The 20,447-nt window shown below is 37.8% G+C and overlaps 1 protein-coding gene across 1 annotated transcript in view; it reads left to right on the plus strand.

Moving 5' to 3' along the window:
• The first annotated feature begins 750 nt into the window (after positions 1-750).
• Positions 751-20,447, plus strand: part of CHST9 (carbohydrate sulfotransferase 9) — a 257,048-nt gene continuing 237,351 nt past the window's right edge. The window contains exon 1 of the mRNA XM_057699745.1: positions 751-896. The gene's annotated coding sequence lies outside the window, so the exon portion shown is untranslated. The remainder of the gene's footprint in view (positions 897-20,447) is intronic.

Genomic DNA, 20,447 nt, shown 5'->3' on the forward strand with positions numbered 1-20,447 from the left:
GATAAGGAAAAAAAAAATCTGTCCTAACCTTGGTCTGCCAACTTCAGCTTGCTGGATTTTGAAATGCGTGGCCTGAGAGAGCTACAAGGTCTTGGATATTGCACAGGGCTTTTTAAGGAAGTCCTTAAAAACCTGCTACCAAACTTGCCCATGACACATATACCCTCCCTGGACTTTACTGACCTATTATTTCACATATAGATAGAGATACAGGTATAGATATAGATCTATCTATATAATAATACATATAAACATATAAATAATAAATAGATAAGTAGATTTGTCTGTAAAGCAAAAGCAATTCTAAGACTTTGTAGTCAATGCTTGCCATAACCTACTATAGATTTGTCCTGCAGGTGTTTCTACAACACTTGGGAAAGAATCCGAGACAGGGCAGAGGTGAAGAAGAGACGGTGACTTAGAAAACACACGCCGGAGATCACCACTCTCTGGACCAGGAGTGGGTGCCACCACAGCCCTAGGGCTGGGAGGGAGGGCGAGTGGCCAGCAGAGGTAAGGCCAGAAAGTGAGAGGCAGAGAATGAGAAAGGCGGAGACGCGGAGGCCTGCGGGCGGGCGCGCGGCTGGGGGGTGGGGGGGTGGGGGGGAGGACGCGGGGGGCGGAGCCGCGGGGCGGGCGGGGGCGCGGCGGCGGCGGGAGCCGGAGCGGCCGGGAGCCCAGGCGGCGCCGCAGCCCCAGCCGGGCGGACGCGCGAGGGCAAGCGTCGGGCTCCGCGCTGCCCCAGCTCCCGCGCCGCGCTCCTGCCCACCCCGCGCCCCGCGGCGGGCGGAGTCCGCGAGAGTTTGCCCCGGAGCTCCGGGAACTTTCCCGCCGAAGCTCCGCTCCCGCGAAAGCAGTACCTGCCGGCGCCCTCCGCTCCCCTCGGCGCTCGCGAGGTAACCGCCCGGGGGTCGGGGAGTAGGGAGGGATGGGGGGGATGCGGGGGTGGTCCGCGATTGAGGCGGCCGAGATTGCGGGGCGCCGCTTGCACCCTAGGTAGGTGAGAGGTCTGGGTGGGCGGGGAAGTGCACCCTCACCTTTCCAGGTACTTCACCTCTGATGACTGCACAATGCATCTTTCTTTTCTTTCTACCCCTAGCCTCCCCCCTCCCCCATTTGAACCCACTCCCGTTCACTTTATTGCCTGAGGGGAAGGGGGGTCCGGGAGGTGGAGGGGGTGCGAAGACTTGGAGAGAGGCGGAGGAGGAGGACGGGTGCCTGAACTTGGGAGCTACCCGTGCTGGATTCCTGGGCCCCGGCGGGGCACCCCGCACTCCGGGATTCTGGTGCAGCCCACACTCGGGGCAAGCCAGCCGAGGTAGGAAAGAAGACACCAGAAGGAACGGTCTTGAGTTTCTGATGCCGGTTTATCCGGTCCTCCAGCGTGTTTGGCAGAAAGAGGAGCATCTCTGCTGAGGTGCCCCTTTTTGCATCGGTCCCAAACTCCGAGACGTCGCAGAGGCTCTTGCTGAGGCTGCGGGCCATGTGGGGGGGGAGGTGGGGAGACTCGGAGCCCTTGTTCCGTCGGGGCCGGGCAAAGGGGTTGGAGGTGCCCCGGGGAGGGGGCTCGAGGTGGGTGGGAGAGAGCAGGAACTGCGTGGTTGCTTTGTTGCCACAGCGGTTACTTGCACACTGTTTCCCGCCCCCTCTTCTGCCCCGTTTCAGCATCCTGACTGTCAGCATGTTTCTGTTAGGAGGCTAAAAGGTGTTCTGTTTGATGCCTGTCAGGAGTTATTTCCAACTAAGTTCACAGGAGCGATGCTGGAGCGGCCGCTCAGTCCTCCCTTTTCTTCCTGCAAGTCCACCCCCAACTCCCTCCCACCAGCAAACCGGTCCTGAACAGTTCCCAGGGTTTTCAAAGGGATAGGAAGCAAATCTTGCAGAGTGTGTGCTTGTATGACTTTTTCCTCATTATGTTATCACGACCAAATCAAAACACTGTGGATGTTTAATAGGACTCTCCTTTAGCAGTTTTTATAGTAATTAAGAGTATTATTTACCAGTATTTGTTTTTCTTTAGGTAACCCCATACATTGCGTTAATCTCTCTGTATACAGTTTTATCTGTGTTTGTCACTATTCCATTGGCTTTAAAGGACGTGGACTTATTTTAGACTGACATATATATACAGTGTGACTGTAGTTATCTGTCTTCCTAGTTTGGTGGCCTGGCACCTGCCAATTCCAGTCCATAATTGTAATACCATATGCCTATCAACTAAATTGAGGATAAGGAGATTGTTATTGTTTTCCATAGGCAGGGGTACCCTAGACTACCAGACTTTATGATTGCGCAAAAGGTTTTTAAGGGCTTCAATCAGCATGAATCAGATATACAAAACAAAATTACAATTCTACCCCATGTATCCAAAAAAAGGATACAATACCTGGGCACTGGTAGTTGACTCATTGTTGAGGAAAAATTTAAGTCCTCTCATCCCACAGAAAACATTTTGATTGGATATAGAGTCAATAAGAAGTAGCACATGTTGAGTGCCTTGAGAAAATGAGTAGAATTTTCCTCTGGCCTCATTTGGGTTTTATCTCTTTTATTACAGTAGCATCCTCCAGAAAATGAGCCTTACAGAGTTGTTGGTATGTACTGACTACAACACCATATTTTTTAATACAGAGGCTTGGTGACAGTCCAAAGACATAAATGTTTTAAATCATTACCAACCATCTGTTCTCTCCCACTCACTTAAAGCGCAGTGTTTTATTTTCACAGGTATCAAAACATACATCCCCACTTCATGCATTTCCATGAACAGCCCCAAAGCTGTAATGTATCTGATCTTGACCCAAGTTCAGCAACTGTTGTGTTTGGCTTATTACACTATAAGCTCCTCTCCTTTTATTTTCAATGAAAGAAGAAATCAAAAAAGTTTTAAAGCCTTTGGCCAAGGCTGGTGTATACTCCAGTGAAATCTGATTGCTCTTTTTTCTTTCCCCCACCTTTTTGTTAAAAGAGAGAAGCTGGGAATTAGTGCAGCTGCAGGCTCATTCTGATGACATCCTTTCCCTTTCTTCCTGGTCACAAGGGTAGCATTTGGTGCTCTGAAGCAGTGCTTTAAACAGCCCCCATGACTCCAGAAAATTAGTGTGGTTTCCAGAAGAATGTAACATCTTCCCAAGAAGAATTGACAAAGTGAGAGATTAACTTAAAATATTCTAAATCCCAAATTAAGTAAACCTAAGACATATACATTGTTTCCCGCACAAATATTGCATATGCATAATATAGGGTATTATATAGGATATGAATAAAAGGTCTGTTTACATAGTATCTTAATATTTGTGTTGGAGAATCTAGATGAGTTTGTATATAACCAGCAGACAGAGTCACACCCTTCATTTTGTTCGTGTCCTCACTGAAGCAAGATTTGAGGTTTTGAGTCCTCCCCCCATCCAGAAATGCTTTCCCATTTGAGGATGTTTGCTTTAGCTGGAGCTGCAATGTTTAGGATATTTTTATCACTTAAAATTAAGTTGCATAATAAAAATATTGTTCCTTCAGTGTGGCCAAAATGTTGGGAAATTCTTTTTACTCAAATCTGGGTGTCCCAAAGCACTTTTGTATTTTTAACGAAAAGGAGATTGGCAATATTGCTCACACTTTGTAAATAATTGATATGTGCTTGAAGACTATCAAGAACCAAAGAAAGTGGGGCTTTTGCCTTCTTACCTGTTACACTGCTCTGTACTGGCCTTGCCTTGAATGCACAAGATTCTCCTTACTTGCTACCAGGATAGCATTGAAAAGAATGAACCCAAGCTATAGATAATTTTGAAAGTAAAGTTGTGTTTAAAAATAGGGTCTAATTTAAGCCTTTAGAAAAACATAAGGTTTTGTTGCATCTTATTTTTCTGTGTACTAAAAATGAATTATTGAGGGGAAACAGTTCCATCACGTATAGTAAGCACTCTGAATTATTCATGTTAATGAGAGGAATAGAGGCAAAGATAATCCAAAATCATGGTTATTTAAAAAGTCATTTGTGTTTGTCTTTGGAATGTATTACATGTTTGATTTGAAAAAGATTTTCATTGTTATTGTGGGCAAGTTGCCTTTCTAATTATTTTGTTTTGTTTAGGTTAATTTTTAAATGAGCTTACATATCTCAAACACCAAAACCCATTTATGGGGAGGTGGGGCACATGGGCAGCCTGCCCAGAAACGAGCCGGGTGACAGAAATAAGCAAACCTGGTATGAAAACTTTGCAGTAAATTATATAGAACTCCCAGAGAGGCAATCAAGACTTGATTCTACACCTACTCAATGAATTTGCGTTAAAGATTAGACGTGTTCCTGGAAAAATAAAAGTCCTTCAATCAAAATTTGGGAAATTCAGTCCCACTTTGTATCTAACAGAGGTGATTAATATGTTTTTAAAAGATGGTAGTGGGTGATTCTGAAAGCCAAATAGGAATATTCTAATTTTTAAGTCTTTTGTTTGTTTGTTTTACGTCTTATTAAATTGAATTTTTTAAGCATGAGGTTTTCCTAAAGCATAAAACATGTGTATGTGTTAAGGTGATACTCCTAAGCCTTATTTACATATATATAAATATATTTATACATATATTTATACATATTTATATATAAAGCAAAAACAGCAAGTTGCCATCAAAATAAGGGGTTTGGTCCATTTGCTGTATGCATCTAGGCTCCAAATAAAAAATTTTATCAAAAAGAAGCTCTCAGGTATCTATTGTTACCAAGGACCTGGTTAGATAAAGTAGTTGAAGTTCAGCAAGACTGCCAATTTAACAGATTTCTATTGTGTTTTTCAAAAGCTCCAGGGCAAAATTGGTTGTAAATGAAATAGTTACTTGGACGAGAAGTTGATTCACACCATAGCACTTGCTCTTAAACACCTTGTCTGTGGTCAGTGTTCAGCTGTATATAGATTTTGTTGAATTGTTATTTCTGTGAACTATTAGAATTTAGAAAACCTCTATGGAGAAGGTTAGAGCTGCCAAAAATATATGATTGAAAAGGCAGAGAGATAAGATCATTTTTATTTCAAGAATTCAAAGCAAAAAAGAAAGCTGTAACTTTTACAACAGTGAGCAGAATGGTACTAGAAAAGTATATGTCCCCTTCAGATTGGTGACTGTGTTGTCATAATAAATGTGCTCACTCCATAAAGTGTAGGGGGACTTCTTTATTGAGGAAGCATTTTTTTTTTATAAGACATGGCATTTTTAAAAGACTTGACTAGACTGAGTACTTAAAAAAATACATTGTGGTTGAAAATATAATTGATTGAGACACACAGGATATATTTTATATGCATTTATTAAAGGAATCAGTTTCTTCTGAGCAGTGCCTACGTCTTAGAATCAAAATTATGCATTTTGTGATCAAGCTGGAAAGGACCTTGAAAGTAATTTATTCCAATGCCCTTATTTTACAGTTAAGGAAATGGGGGCCCACAGTGATCCCGGTGAGCTGCTAAAGGTCACACCAGTGGTTAGTGGCAGAGCACATACTGGAAACCTGATGTCTGCGACTCCTCATCCACTCCTTTGACTTAAGTTGGGGTGGCTGGATGGGGGAGTTAACTCTTTCTGGCCATGATGGTATCAGCTGTACATGACAGTCGTGAAATGAAGTGGAGCAGAGGTACATGCAGGAGGCTTGTGATTTTTCTGTCTTCTGTCATTCAGTGTCATTCACCATGAACCACACTGTGGTCCTCAACCCTCTTAGGCTCTGTCCTCTTCTTAATTACAAATATTTAGTGTCATCCCCTTAGTATCTTGAAATCTAATGCATCAATAATATAATCACCGAATATATAATCATGAAAAGGAACAATAGAATAAAAGTAATTTGTGGTACAATGTACATTTCACCGTGTTAATGTTTGGGGGTGATTTCACTGGAACACATGGTAAAGAAGTCAGAAGCTTGCTTGTGTGTGCATACTGTGTAACGAATAAGTTCGGATTTAAGACAGATAAAAACATCAGAAGACATTCCATATAGGAAGTACAGGGAAAGGAAAGGAGAATAGACTAAAAGTAGTATTAGGAGAATTACAAGCCAGACATTTATAGATGACAACAGAAAGAAGAAAATGATTGTGATCATTGCAGGGAAAATATGCCGTCAAATTATAGGCAGTCGGAGTGGAGAAAACGTGGAAGTATGGTATTTTGCAAATGAGAGAGTAAATACTGTTAATATAATTCTACCAAAATCCCCAGGCTGCTTTAATGCAACATTTTCCCGTTGTTACTAATGTGAATGGCTACTTCAGGGGACTCTGCAGGCTACGCACCAATCATCAATAATAACAAAATACTTCCACGATGGAAATTATTGACTTAGGGTATTTTCTATTAATGGTGTAGTCTGTTAATTCTAGATTTAGGAGAAAGACTATACAAAATGATCAAATTATTCCCCACAGCAACCTTGTTGTAAACCACTGGACTTTTGGTGGAAATTCTTATAAAATGCTTAGTTATGATTATTTACCGGATTCTACAGCTTGATATTTGTTATAGGTTTAGTTCAGGGGACACTGCATGTTGTTTGGGATGTTTGGGAAAATTCTTTGCCAAAAAAGCTACTGAAACCCAACAGAACTCTCCTCCCTTAGTCATAGCGGCAGACCTGAGCCTCCCCAGTCCTTCCTAAAATATTCTGTAGGGGCGGCCTGGCCCTGATGAGAGTCACAGGGCTAGATAAACAAGATTTAAAACTTTTTTTTTAATTTTTTGTTATTTTTTCATTTTTATGAAAGTATAGTTGATTTACTACGTTGTATTAGTAATAACCAATAAGGGAAAAGAATCTGAAAAAGAATAGATGTAGATTAACAACATTTCTATGATGGCGTGGGTTATTTTTCATGCCCCTACCCAATCCTTACTTCTTTTAAGCGGGACCATCCCACTTGTCTGTTGATCTCTGCCTTCAGTGGAGCAGAATTACAAATTTCACTGCCCATCCAAGTCAGGCCCATGTTCCGATCTTTTTCTCTCTCTTACCTTTATAAAAGTTTGCTACTTCTTCCTTATTTCTCTTAGGAATGTCTTTTATGGGTGACTATGAGTGTTGACAAACTAATATGCGAGCTGGATAATATCTTACTTCTCCTGTGTACCTTATGTAAATGCATACCTTCAGAAAGCGTTGAAGGCTTTCGTGTATAGAGACATTCACACGTATGTATGTATATGTATATGCATTTATACATGTATAGATTTACATGTTATATGTCTGCGTACATGTATATTCAGGCACTGAAAAAAAAAAACAGGAAAAGGAGGCATTATTTGAGGCTATATTTTTAAAGCCCTTGAAATATTCTTATGCAGACAAAGAACTGCAAAGGTCCAGTATTGGAAGTTGCACCATAAAACATAGTGCTGTGAAGTATGTTCATAGCAGAGGCCAAAATCTGTTATGGATGCAAATTAACTGTTGTATTAGAATTTTTTTGTATTAGTTGAATTAAGCGTGTCCTGGGCTGGCATATGGGAGTTGGAGGGGGAGAGGTGTAGACAACTCTGCTGTCTTAGATATATTTAGTCTAAGCGCTATTGCCACACTAAAAACACACCAACATCTCTTCTCTTTACATAGTATATAGTATTTGTAGAGAGATTAGAGGGTTTTGAAGATTGCCCATATACACAACCTAGGAGAGAGTATAGGATCCCTGAAGCAAGGAGAAAATTGAGAGCAAAACTCAAATTTTCTTACTTCTAATGGTTTGTTTACTAGACCATAACATAAGGCCTGCTCTTGGGAACTGAGTTATTATAAAATGTCTTTTCAGTATTAGCTACAACAAGCATCTTGAATTTACCAAATTGTAAGGAAGTTTTTTTCTTACAATCTAAGAAATATTGTAAGAGATATCTTTACAGTGGGTCCATCTAAGATGTCTTTTATAACATCATATGCCTTGCTGTTTTTTCTTATTCTTTTTAAAGAAAGAAGGTTTTTAATGTAAACTCTTTAACACTTAAGACTGAAGTCACAGTATGTGTGTGTGTGCACACGTGTGCACGGGCGTGTATGCAAATAACCAGTTGCTTTGACACAACCACAAGATTCTCTACATAGAAGGGCATGTTTTACCCAATCAAGAGAGGCAGCTTTTCGTACAAAAGAGATGCAGCAATTGTACAGAACACAAATTGATGTATGATTGTTTTGCCGTATATTGTTCATTCTTACGGGAAGCTTCTTGGTCAATTGAATGGCCCAGCATTCAACCTCAGACTGACCCCAAACTTGCTTTGGTCCACTTTTGTTACAATTTCTAGTGAGTCTAGTGGCGCAATGGGAATTGAGGGAAGGTGAAATTGAGGTGGTTGGATTGCGGAGGTGATAAGGAAAATAAGGATCTTCTTTCATTTGAGCAGCACAAAGATCTATATAGGTGGCAAAATTTTATTGGAATATGTGCCTTTTCTTGTTATGCTTTTTACTCTTGCACAGAATGCAGGCAGAGATTGTGAAAGTAAAGCCCTTCTTCCTCTTTGTACTGTTAACAATGCCACACAACAAAAAAACCTTCTTTTGTCAAAATAAACAGATATGACACATTCCAGTCATAGTGTCTCCTTTTACCATAGGACCTCAATACTCCCCTGAACTGAAGTCTAAAGCACTAAAGAATCTAGTTATGAAAAGGAAAAATACACCCAGTTAGTGTAGTAATGTAATAAAAGAAATCTCAGAAGCCTCTGTTGGATACACATGAAACTGGGAAACCAAGTAAGCCAACTTTGGCAATTCAGATGAAGAACACAACACTTACTACTGCATTAGTTTCAGGAAGGAGGAGCTCAAAGCTCACATAGCTTTGTGGTCATTTCCATTGCCTTTTTGTCACTGAGGGAATTAGAGCTGTGACCCAAAGTTACAGGTTACTTTAAGCAAATATGTTCTGTGACGACATTGATTGTATACTTTAAAAAAGAAGCTTCAAAATTAAAATGTGGACACAAATTTTTAGAAACATATCTCTAAATAAATTTGATTTTTTCCACAGTACCCTTGGACAGTAGATTAGAAATAGGGTAGTTTTCTGCCTCCCCCAAAAATCAATCTTCTCAATGTATTAAAATATGCTTAGGTGTTAGTGACATTATTGGACTAAAAGCAGTAACTACCAACACTCTTTTTACCTTCTAATATTTGCACTTTATTTTCAATTAGGAATTTTTGCCATCAGAGAATGAGATTCTGTTACTATGACAGGGTGGCATTCAGCTGGATGCACTGGTATGTGTGGTCTTACTGGTTATTTGTGGCTGGAGCCCAAATTGTACAGATTATTAAATACTTTAAATATTAATTCTATACTTACAAGATCACTTTTGTGACTTCAATATGGATAGATAGATAGCTCTCACTTGTTAAATGGGTATATGTATATATGTGTATATATATTGTGTGTGTGTATACATATATCTCACTTGCTAAAAAGTCTAGCAAAATCATGTTTTCAGATTTTGCAGATCATGAAATTATAACAACATTTAAAATAGAGATGAATGTGCAAATTACTGAACTCTCAAGTAGCAGACGTTGTTCATCTAGTACCTTAGAACTTTGGTTAACCTTGAGTTTACCCAACATACATACACCACACACTATCGAATAAGATTCCTTGAAATTTCTGGCATATGTTTTATTCAGAGCACTCTACAAGACATGATAACAGCTCAGAAAGTCTCTCCAAATTCTCCACTTGTAGATCCAGCTTTTTACTTGGTATTTCTTCTTGTCAGTCTTAAACATCAAATGAAACATATCAGAATCAAACTTGTGATTTCTGCCCATCTCACTTCAACCTTCAGGATTCCCCAGCTCTCAATCCAGATTTTATCTATGACACTCCCTCTCCATCCACCCCAAATCTAGGCCCTCACCCAGTCATTGATTGTTACCTCCAAAGGATGTTACACATCTATTTTAGGGCATTATCCAAGTCTCAACTTTCACCGTCCATTGTGTGGAGAACTACAGGGCTTTTATAACTCATCCCCTGGCATCCGATGTTGCTCCACCTCAAATCCATCCTCCAATCAGGTGAAAGGAGCCTTTTTAAAATGCAAATATGATAACCATAACGCCTTCAGCTACACATGCCACTTAAATGGATTACCAGTGCTTTCAGATAAAGACCAAAATTGTGCACCTGATTTTTTGAAACCCAGCAAGGTTCCTTCAGTCTCATCTCTTTTGGTACCTCCACTCTTTACCTCTGTTTCAGCCATCTGGCTTTCTTCCAGTTGCTCTGATTCTCCGTGCTCTCTCCCATCCTAACACCTGTAAACACAGGTACCCAAACATTGCCTAGTTAACTGTTAGCAAAACCTCAGATATCAGCCCAAATGTCACCTCGTCAGATGATTCGTGTGATTCCCCTAGACTGAGCCAAATCTCCTGGTAACACACACACACACACACACGCGCGCGCACACACACACATTTTTGTATGCCTATATGTAGCCATACTTATGTATCCATATCCCTCATCACAGCTAGTTGTAAATTCAGTTATTTGTGTAACTATTTAATCCCTAAGGGAGGGAACCTGTCTAGTTTTCTTTGTCCATGTATTCCTGGAAAATACCATAGTGCCCACTCAGAGTGGGAGTGTTATAAGTATTTGTTGAGTAAAGGTTGACTGGGCATCCTGCTTTAACCCCACATGTGCACGTGCATACATATATACTACACACAAACACACACTCACATCCACCTACACATTCTAAGATAAATAAATAAGTAAATAAATATATAACTTGCAAGTTACTTTCTTTGTGACCTTTCCAAATATCACACTCTATCTTCAGTTTCTCTTCTGTATTAGTGTTTCATTCAGAGGTGACTTCAGTAGTGCTGCATTTGCTTAGAAAGTGAGGTTGGTCTATTGAATTTTTTACCAAAAAAAAAAAAAAAAAGGCCACACATTTCTTTACATTATTTCCTCTGACATGTGAAATCCCTTGATGAATTCAGGAATTTTAAAAGGCTTCACTATATGGGGGTTTATGCTGTGCTGTTTGTGCATATTTTGGCATTAGTCAGTGATCTTAAGATTGCACCACGCTGGAGAAAAGAAAAAGAAAATCCTTTAGAGGTTTTCTATCCATATGATTTCCATATGGAGATAAAAGAAATGAAGGTGAACAAAAATTAAAGTAAGAATAAATAGAGGAATTTGAAGGAGTAACTTTAAAAATCTATGTTATAAATTAAAAGTCTATATTTTTAAGAATTGCACAAAGGCTTCAAACTATGGCTAAAATAGTTAAGGAAGAGACCTATCATACAGACTGGCACTTACTATGTTCTAGGCACTATTCTAATTATTTGTGCCTGAATTCAAATTATTGCATTAAAATTGAGTTAGTCTCCTTTTTATTTAAAGTCTTCTTGGTTGAACTAGTTTAGGGGAGAATCTGCTAAGCCTGACATTTTGTGCCAGAAAACAAAGAATTGCTCAAAAGCTGGTAGAGACAAATCAGAAGGACATAAGAGCCAGTTTCAGGGATACCCACTGGCCCAACTTGGGATCATTTGAACATAAAAAGTAATAATGCATGTTGTGGATTACAGCACATTAATAAGAAAATAATCCGTGAGCCCATAGTATGTGTAGTGTGCAAACGGGGCCAGGTAGAAGGAAAAGCTCTGTTTCACTGAAGAATACAAGTAAATGATTAAAAGAAAGGATAGAATTATAAAGTCATAATTTGTGACTACTATTACAAGAATAATCAAAGGACAATGCATCACTGAATGAATGGTTAATAGGTACAGGATAGTAACTCTACATGTCAGCCTATAGATTGCTTACTAATTACAAAGAGGGGAGAGTCCATTTACAGGACAGTATCTGGCAGACACCAGCTTAACCAAGTGACCACACTCGCCATCACCGATAGTGGACAAACTGACATCATGTACCTCTTGATGTGATACACACATGAAGTAGGACAATCCCCTCTGAGGTTATTTTGTCAGATATGATTCTCCTGAGTCTAATCTTGAGGAAATAATCAGACAAATCCAAGTTGGTAGATATTCTTCATGATAACTGACCTGGAAACTTCAAAAATGTCAATGTCACTAAATAAAACCCTGGAAAACTGTTCAGTATTAAAAGAGACTAGAAGAAATGGCAACTAATTGCAAGATCCTTCCTGATTAGATTATGGATGAGAAAAAGAAAACTATAAAGGATAATATTGGGACAACTGGAAGGAATCTGGATTTGGGCTGTAGATCATATGCAGTATTACGCCCCTGTTATAGTTTCTAATTGTGTTGGAGTCATGTAGGAGAATGTATCTGGGGAGAGAAGATACAATTAAAAGTATTTAGAGATGACATATATATACTACCAGCTGTAAAACAGATAGCCAGTGGGAAGTTGCTGTATAACAAAGGGAGATCAACTCGAGGATGAAAGATGCCTTAGAGGACTGGGATGGGGAGGGTGGGGGGGAGTCGAGGGAGGGTGGGGGGGGAGTCGAGGGAGGGAGGGAATACGGGGATATGTGTATAAAAACAGATGATTGAACTTGGTGTACCCCCCAAAACATAATAAATAAATAAATAAATAAATAAAATTTTTAAAAAAAGTATTTAGAGATGAAATCTCGTGATCTCTGCCATTCTCTTTCACATGGTTTGGCAAAGTTTTTTTTTTAAGAATAAGAAAGAGAAAAAAGAAAATGTGGCAAAATGTTGACAATTGTTTAATCTAGTTAAAGATTTTATAATATTACTGCTAATTTTCTGTAGATGTTTTTCAGAATAAAAATTGGGTAAAATGTTCTGTGATTTTTAAACCAACTATCCAACAAATGCAATCATTGTTACATTGTATTGAATTGAGCTAGCATGGGGAAAGCCATTTCATTGGTCAATTAGTAGTGTCCTCTCCAGAGTATCTAAATATCTTCATTCAGTATTCGATAATATTCACTAATTTATATTTAAACACTTAAGAAAAAGCTATCTTTAAAAAAATATGTTTTAGGTAATATAGGAGACAATACCTAGTGGGATACTATCAGTAAATATTAAAGTCTATTTTTTCCCATTTTTCAGTTACATATAAGAACATTTCAACGTGTGAAATTTTAAAGGGAAATTAGGCAACTTGGTAATATGTTTCTTCTTCTTCCTTAAACATTTGGTGCTTGCCTATAAAACAAAATATAAGATTACTGATGATTTTCACTGAAAGATCCACAACATAGCAAAATGCTGTGTGCAGTGTAGAACAGATCTGGCTAAGATCCCTGTAAGATTTAGTATCCAGTGTGATTCTCAACTGTACATTGTCTAGAAGGCAGGCAAACACTATTAGTGTTTGTATATTAGAAACAGGTACTTAAAGCCCAATACCATAGATTTACAAATACCAGAAAAGAGCTCTTTGTTTAGTCACAAGTGAGAGTGAATTCTATATGAAGCACAAAGTAAAAGAGGTTAAATTTTTTCAAAGTTAAAAAATTTGTAATAAAAACATCCCTTCAGAAAAATTTCAACTTGAAAATAAATATTTAAAATATTCTTCCTACCATTTAAGTGTATGATGTAATGTTTGAAGTCAGGTCCCTGTTAAGAATACTTTGTATGAATACTTTTCTGATAACTTTTAGGACTGCTCCGTATTCAGAACAAGTGGAATGGTGCTTCTTGATATATGACAAAAATGAACGTCTAGATCTTCTTGTGTCTTAAGATACAATAAACCAAATGTAAGACTATTAATAGAACTCTTCCCCTTATATGTCATATGATAGTTCATAAATTATTATAAATTATAACAAGCAGTAGAGGTTTGAGTTTTTGAAAAATCTGAAAGAGCCAGTTTCTTGATACTGCTGGTTTATACTGTCTTGAGGCTACATTTCACTATGTTAGGAAATTAAACTTCATCTTCAGCTTATGTGAAGACAGACAATGAGTTTAAACTTGGAATTGTTTTTAATAAGGGAAAAATAGTAAATTATTATGGGGAGAGAGTTGGTTCTTAGAAACTCTTGATCATATTCAGATAATAGCTTTAGTTCTTATACCCATTGCTCCACTACGGCCACCCCCAGCCCAAGCTATGCAGATACATGTCAGTAGTTACTGTGGATACCCATACTGCTGTGAGGGGGACAGAATTTTAAGAGCTGGGTGAAATTGAATTTTATGATCTCATTAAACTGTTAATGTATTTTTACTTCATGTTTTTTTAAAAAGTTCTAAGACCATGAACAATGTAAGTTAAAAGTTGTTTGAATTTATAGCAATAGAAGTGAACTTTCATATAGAATTTGACTTTAAAAGCGAACAGCTATGCGAACAATTTGTGTAGGTAATTATTAGCTGGAAGCTGTTGGTACTCTGTTTATTGAATATACACATATGATAATAAGACTTTGCACAAATAGAAGCTTTTGATAATAAATCCACTTGAAAGATTGTGCCTTAGGGAATAATTCTAGATATTATAAGTATATTGAATTCCCTGCACACAGAATGCAGAACCCTCGACCAAGTATGTAACTATTTTTCATTCTTGATGCTTAATAGGTCATTTTACCTAAAGTCCCGGAAAGGATCAGTATAACAAACAATGGAAAATGGTGTTGTTCTCTTTGTACATGTATTCCAAACATTGCAGTCACAGAAGAAATAGCAAAGTGGAGCTCTATAAACTGTTGCCAGTAGTGAGCTAAACTACACTCAAAATCACAGTTATCAGAAACAAATAAATACTCGTACCTAATCATTACCTGAGAAGTCTTCCTGTCATTGCGTATCAGAATCCCTGATTGTTTCCTTTTGTGGCATCTACTCACCTGCTTAGAAAAAGGACTTTAGCAGTAAAATAAAATGTGGAAGAGCTGCGTTCTTTTTATGAACCTTGTACATTTATAACTTCATGGAACTATACACCCCCCATCAGTTTTACTGTATGTTAACAAAAATAAAATGAAGTATCCTTCCAATTTCCTTCCCTCATTTAAGATTTTTTGTTACTTTTTTTTATGATGCCATATTTCCTATTTTCACATTTAAATGAAATCAGGGTTCAGAGTCAGTCCTTTTATGACTGTTTCCTTTTCTGAGCTACTTTGATTCACCTTGTGGATCGCTAGATTTCACTATCAAGGAGTTTATTCTAGAGGCTCATGTGCACTGTACTTCCTGAATTTTTGCTTGCCTGGTCCTCATCCCCCACCCCCTTTCCCCTTGCCCGGTACCCATGTCTTTAGTCCATTAGCCATTTTCTGATTTGCTTTTCATTTTTCAAGGGTCCAGCAGTGTGGCATGGCAGGAGCTGGTATAGTGGGTAGTCTGCAGCTCCAGTATGGGTCTTGTCTAGAATACCCTCTCTCACCATGCTTGTTCCACTCGCCCTCAAGTTTAAACAGTCACGCCTCTAACTGCATGTTGTGATTTAGCAGCCATGGCTTTCCTCCCGTTGTCTCCAGTGGTATCCTCAGCTGGGAGACAGTCCATAGCTAATAAAAATAGCAGGTGGGTGTGTTATTTTCTCCAGTCCTTCTGACTTTGAGTAGGGAAGTTTCACATTCCCTACAGCCTACTTGTGCCTTAGATATCGTTGTGCTAATCTAAGGTTGGGGAGAGCCTATTGGAACTATGATATTACTTTTGGGATTGTTTGTATCCACGTCAAGGTTTGAGAGTGTATGTGAATTCTCATCCTCTTCTCGTTTCTCTCTAGATTTACAGAATTTAGCAGATATGCCTTGCAGTTAGTGGTTTGAAGTTGTGGTTCTTTTCTTGTTTAATTGAAAGTGGAGTACTTTTTTCACTATTTTTTAGTAGACTTTATTTTTTAGAGCCGTTTTAGGGTTACAGAAATATTGAGCAGAAGGTGCAGAGATTTCTCACACACCCCCTGCCCTCCCACTCCCCAGCCTCCCACATTATCAACTTCCTCCATCAGAATGGTACACTTGTTACAACTGATGAATGTACATTGACACATCAGCACCTAAAGTCCATAGTTTACATTATGGTTTACTCTTGTCCTGTATATTCTGTGGGTTTGGATAGATTTAAAATGACATATATCCACCACTATAGTGTCCTGCAGGGTGATTTCACTGCACTGGGAAGTGTATACCTCCCTCTCTTCTAACCCCTAGCAAGCATAGATTGTTTTACGTTACTTGTCTCAATACTTTTACCTTTTCAACAATGTCATGTAATTGAAATATTACAGGATGTAGCTTGTTTGGATTGGCTTCTTCCACTTAGTAACATGCATTTATGTTTCGTCTGTGTCTTCTCATGGCTCAATAGTTTGTCTTTTCAGCCCTAACTGTTGTTCCAGTGTCTGGGTGTACTACAGTTTATTTATCTGTTGCTGGTAAAGAACATTTGGGCAGCTATAAGTAAACCTGCTTTAAACATCCACGGGCACGTTTTTATGTAGACATAAGTTTCCAACTCCTTTGGGTACATGCCAAGGAGCATGATTGCTGGGTGGTATGTAAGGTACATTTAGTTTTGTAAGAAACTATCAAACTGCCGTCTGAAGTGATGGTACCATTTTGCATTCCTGCCAGCGATGAATGAGCATACCTGTTGCCCCACATTCTCACCAGCCTTTAGTGTTGTCAATGTTCTACACTTTAGCCATTCTGATAGGTGTATAGTGGTACCTCATTGTTTTAATCTGCATTTCCCTGATGACATATGATGTGGAGCATCTTTTCATATGCTTATTTGCCATCTGTACATCTTCTTTGTTGAGGTGTCTGTTAAGATCTTTGGCTCATTTTTTAATTGAGTTGTTTGCTATCTTATTGTTGAGTTTTAAGAGTTCTTTGTATGTTTTAGATAAATCTTTTATCAGATACATATATTTTGAAAATATTTTATCCCAGTCTGTGACCTGAGTTTTCATTCTCATGGCAGTGTCATTTGCAGAGGAAAAATGTTTAATTTTAATGAAATCCAGTTTATCACTTCTTTCTTTCATGAATCATGCCTTTTGTGTTGGATCTAAAAGCCGTCACTAAACTGAAGATCACCTGGATCTTCTCAAGTTATCTTCTAGGAGTTTTACAGTTTTACATTTTACATTTAAGCCTGTGATCCATTTTGAGTTAATTTTTGTGAGGGGTATAAGTTCTATGTCTAGATTTATTGTTTTGCATGTCAATGTTCAGTTATTCCAGCACCATTTGTTGAAGAGACTATCTTTGCTCCATTGTATTTCCTTTGCTCCTTTGTCAAAGATCAATTGAATGTATTTATGGGAGTCTATTTTAGGCTTTCTATTTTATTCCATTCACCAATTTAAAAAAATTTTTTTTCACCAATACTACGCTGTCTTGATTACTGTATCTTTATATTACTTTTTGAAGTTGGGTAATGTCACAGCTCTCCAACTTTGTTCTCCTTCAGTACTGTGTTGACAAATCTGGGTCTTTTGGCTCTCCATATAAACTTTAGAATGAGTTTGTTGATATCTACAACAAAATGACCCACTGGGATTTTGATTGGGATTGCATTAATCTTTCCCAAGGGAAGTTGGGAAGAACTGATATCTTGGCAGTGTTGAGTCTTTCTGTCCATGAACATGAACTATCTCTCCATTTATTTAGTTCTTTATTTTCTTTCATCAGAATTTTGCAGTTTTATTTATATGCGTTTTGCACATGTTTTGTTGGATTTATACCTAAGTATTTAATTGGGGGATAATATGAATGGTATTCTGTTTTTAATTTCAAATTCTACTTTTTCATTGCTGATATATAGTAAAGTAGTTGACTTTTGTATATTAACCTTGTATCCAACTATAATCATTTATTAATTTCAGGAGTTTTTTTTTGGCAGTTCTTTCAGATTTTCTACACACACAATCATGTCATCTGTGAACAATAATGATTTTATTTCTTCCTTCCTAATCTGTATAACTTTTATTTCCTTTTCTTGTCTTATTGCATTAACCAGGACTTCCAGTATGATGTTGAAAAGCATTGGTGAGAGGCAACATCCTTGCCTTGTTCCTGATCTTACTGGGAAAGCTTCAAGTTTCTAACTTATGTTAGCCATAGTTCTTTTGTATATTTCTTTATTAAGTTGAGAAAGTTCTTTATTCCTAGTTTCCTGAGATTTTTTTTAATCATGAATGAGTATTAGAGTTTGTCAAATGTTATTTCTGCATCTATTGATGTGCTCTTGTGATATTTCTTTTTTCATCTATGTGATGGGTTAATTGATTAATTGATTTTTGAATGTTGAATCAGCCTTGCATATGTGGGATAAATCCACTTGTCATGGAATATAATTCTTTTTTATGCACTGTTGGATTTGATTTGCTGGTATTTTGTTGAATATTTTTATATCTAAGTTCATGAGAGATATTGGTCTGTAATTTTTTTTTTTTGTAATGTCTTTCTTTGGTTTTGGTATTAGGTTAGTGCTGACCTCAAAGACTGAGTTAGCGATTATTTCCTCTGCTTCTGTCTTCTGAAAGAAAATGTAGAGAATTGGTGTAATTTCTTCCTTTAATGTTTTGTAGAATTCACCAGCAAACCCATTTGAACCTGGTACTTTCTGTTTTGTAAAGTTATTAATTATTGATACAATTTCTTTGGTGGATATAGACCTATTCGTAATTCTATTTCTTCTTGTGTGAATTTTGACAGATTGTGTCTTTCAAGGAATTGGTCCATTTCATCTAAGTTATCAAATTTGTAGGCATGTAGTTGTTCATAACATTCCTTTATTATCCTTTGAATTTCCATTAAATGGGTAACGATGTCCCCACTTTTATTTCCAGTAATAGCAATATGTGTCCTCTCTTTTTTTCTTAATTAGTCTGGCTAGGGACTTATTGATTTTATTGTTTTTTTCAAAGAAATAGCTGTGGTTTTGTTGATTTTTCTACCTTGATTTCTTGTTTTCATTTCAATGATTTCTATTCTAATTTTTATTATCTCTCTTCTTCTGCTTACCTTGGGATTTATTTGTTCTTCTTTTTCTAGTTTCCTAAGGTAGGCGCTTAGACAATTGATTTCAGAAAAAATATGCATTCAATGATATAAATTTCCTCATCTCACAAATTTTGATGTTATGATTTCATTTTCATTTAGTTCAAAATGTTTTAAAATTACTCTTAAGATTTCTTCTTTGACATGTATTATTTAGAGGTGTGTTGTTTAGTTTCCAAGTATTTCAAGATTTTCCGGATATCTATCTGTTATTGGTTTCTGATTTAATTCCACTGTGACATAAGAGCATATATTTTAGGATATCTGTTCTTTTAAACTTTTTAATGCCTGTTTTATGGCCTGGAATATGGTCTATCTTGGTGAATGTTTGTGTGAGTTTGAGAAGCATGTGTATTTTCACCGTTGTTGGATAAAGTAGCATAGAGGTCCATTATATCCAGTTGATGGATGGTATTGTTGAGCTCAACTATGTCTTTACTAATTTTCTGCCTGCTGGATTTATCCATTTCTGATAGAGGGGTGTTGAGCTCTCCAGCTATAATAGTGGATTCATCTGTTTTTCCTTACAGTTCTATCAATTTTTGCCTCCTGTAGTTTGACACTCTTTTGTTAGGCACATACACATTAAGATTTATGTCTTGTTAGAGAACTGACCCCTTTATCATTATGTAATGTTCCTGTCTATGTCTGATAACTTTCTTTCCTTTGAAGTCAGGAACAACCTAATTGAATCCTCTGCTTAAGGTTCCACAAGGCAGCAATCAAGCAGTTGACTGTGCTACTTTTTTCATGTGAAGCCCAGGGTCTTCTTTCAGGCCCACTGAGTTTATGGGCAGAATTTTGTTCCTAACAGCAATAGGTGAGAGCCTCAGCTCCTAGAGAGCATCACTCTGCAAAGGAACTTCACAGCTAGATTTTTGCTTCTTGGAGGCCAGTAGGAGAGCATGTCTAACTTCAGGGATGTTCTGAACCCTCTTTTAAAGGGGTCACCTGATTAAGTGAGGCCCACCCAGGATGCTTTTATTTCAGTTATCCTTTTCTTTGTGTACAACATGATGATTTGATATACATATACATTGTGAGGTGATTACCACAATTACATTAATTAGCATATCCATGACTCACATAGTTACCTTGTGTGTGTGTGTGTGTGTGTGTGTGTGTGTGTGGTAAGAATACTAAGACATACTCTCTTTGCAAACTTCAAGTAAACAATACGATATTACTAATTATAGTCACCACACTCTATGTTAGATCTCTAGAACTTATCCTTATAATTGAAGGCTTTTACCCTTTGTCCAGCAACTCCTTATTTCCCCAACTCCCTAGCCCCTGGTAACCACCATTCTATTCTCATTCTCTCTCCTCTCTCTCTCTCTCTCTCTTTAGATTCCACATATAAGTGAGATCATATAGTATTTGACTTTTTGGCTTATTTCACTTAGCATAATATCCTC

The sequence above is a fragment of the Hippopotamus amphibius genome, chromosome 11, assembly GCF_030028045.1.
Source record: "Hippopotamus amphibius kiboko isolate mHipAmp2 chromosome 11, mHipAmp2.hap2, whole genome shotgun sequence".
Taxonomy (NCBI): Eukaryota; Metazoa; Chordata; class Mammalia; order Artiodactyla; family Hippopotamidae; genus Hippopotamus; species Hippopotamus amphibius.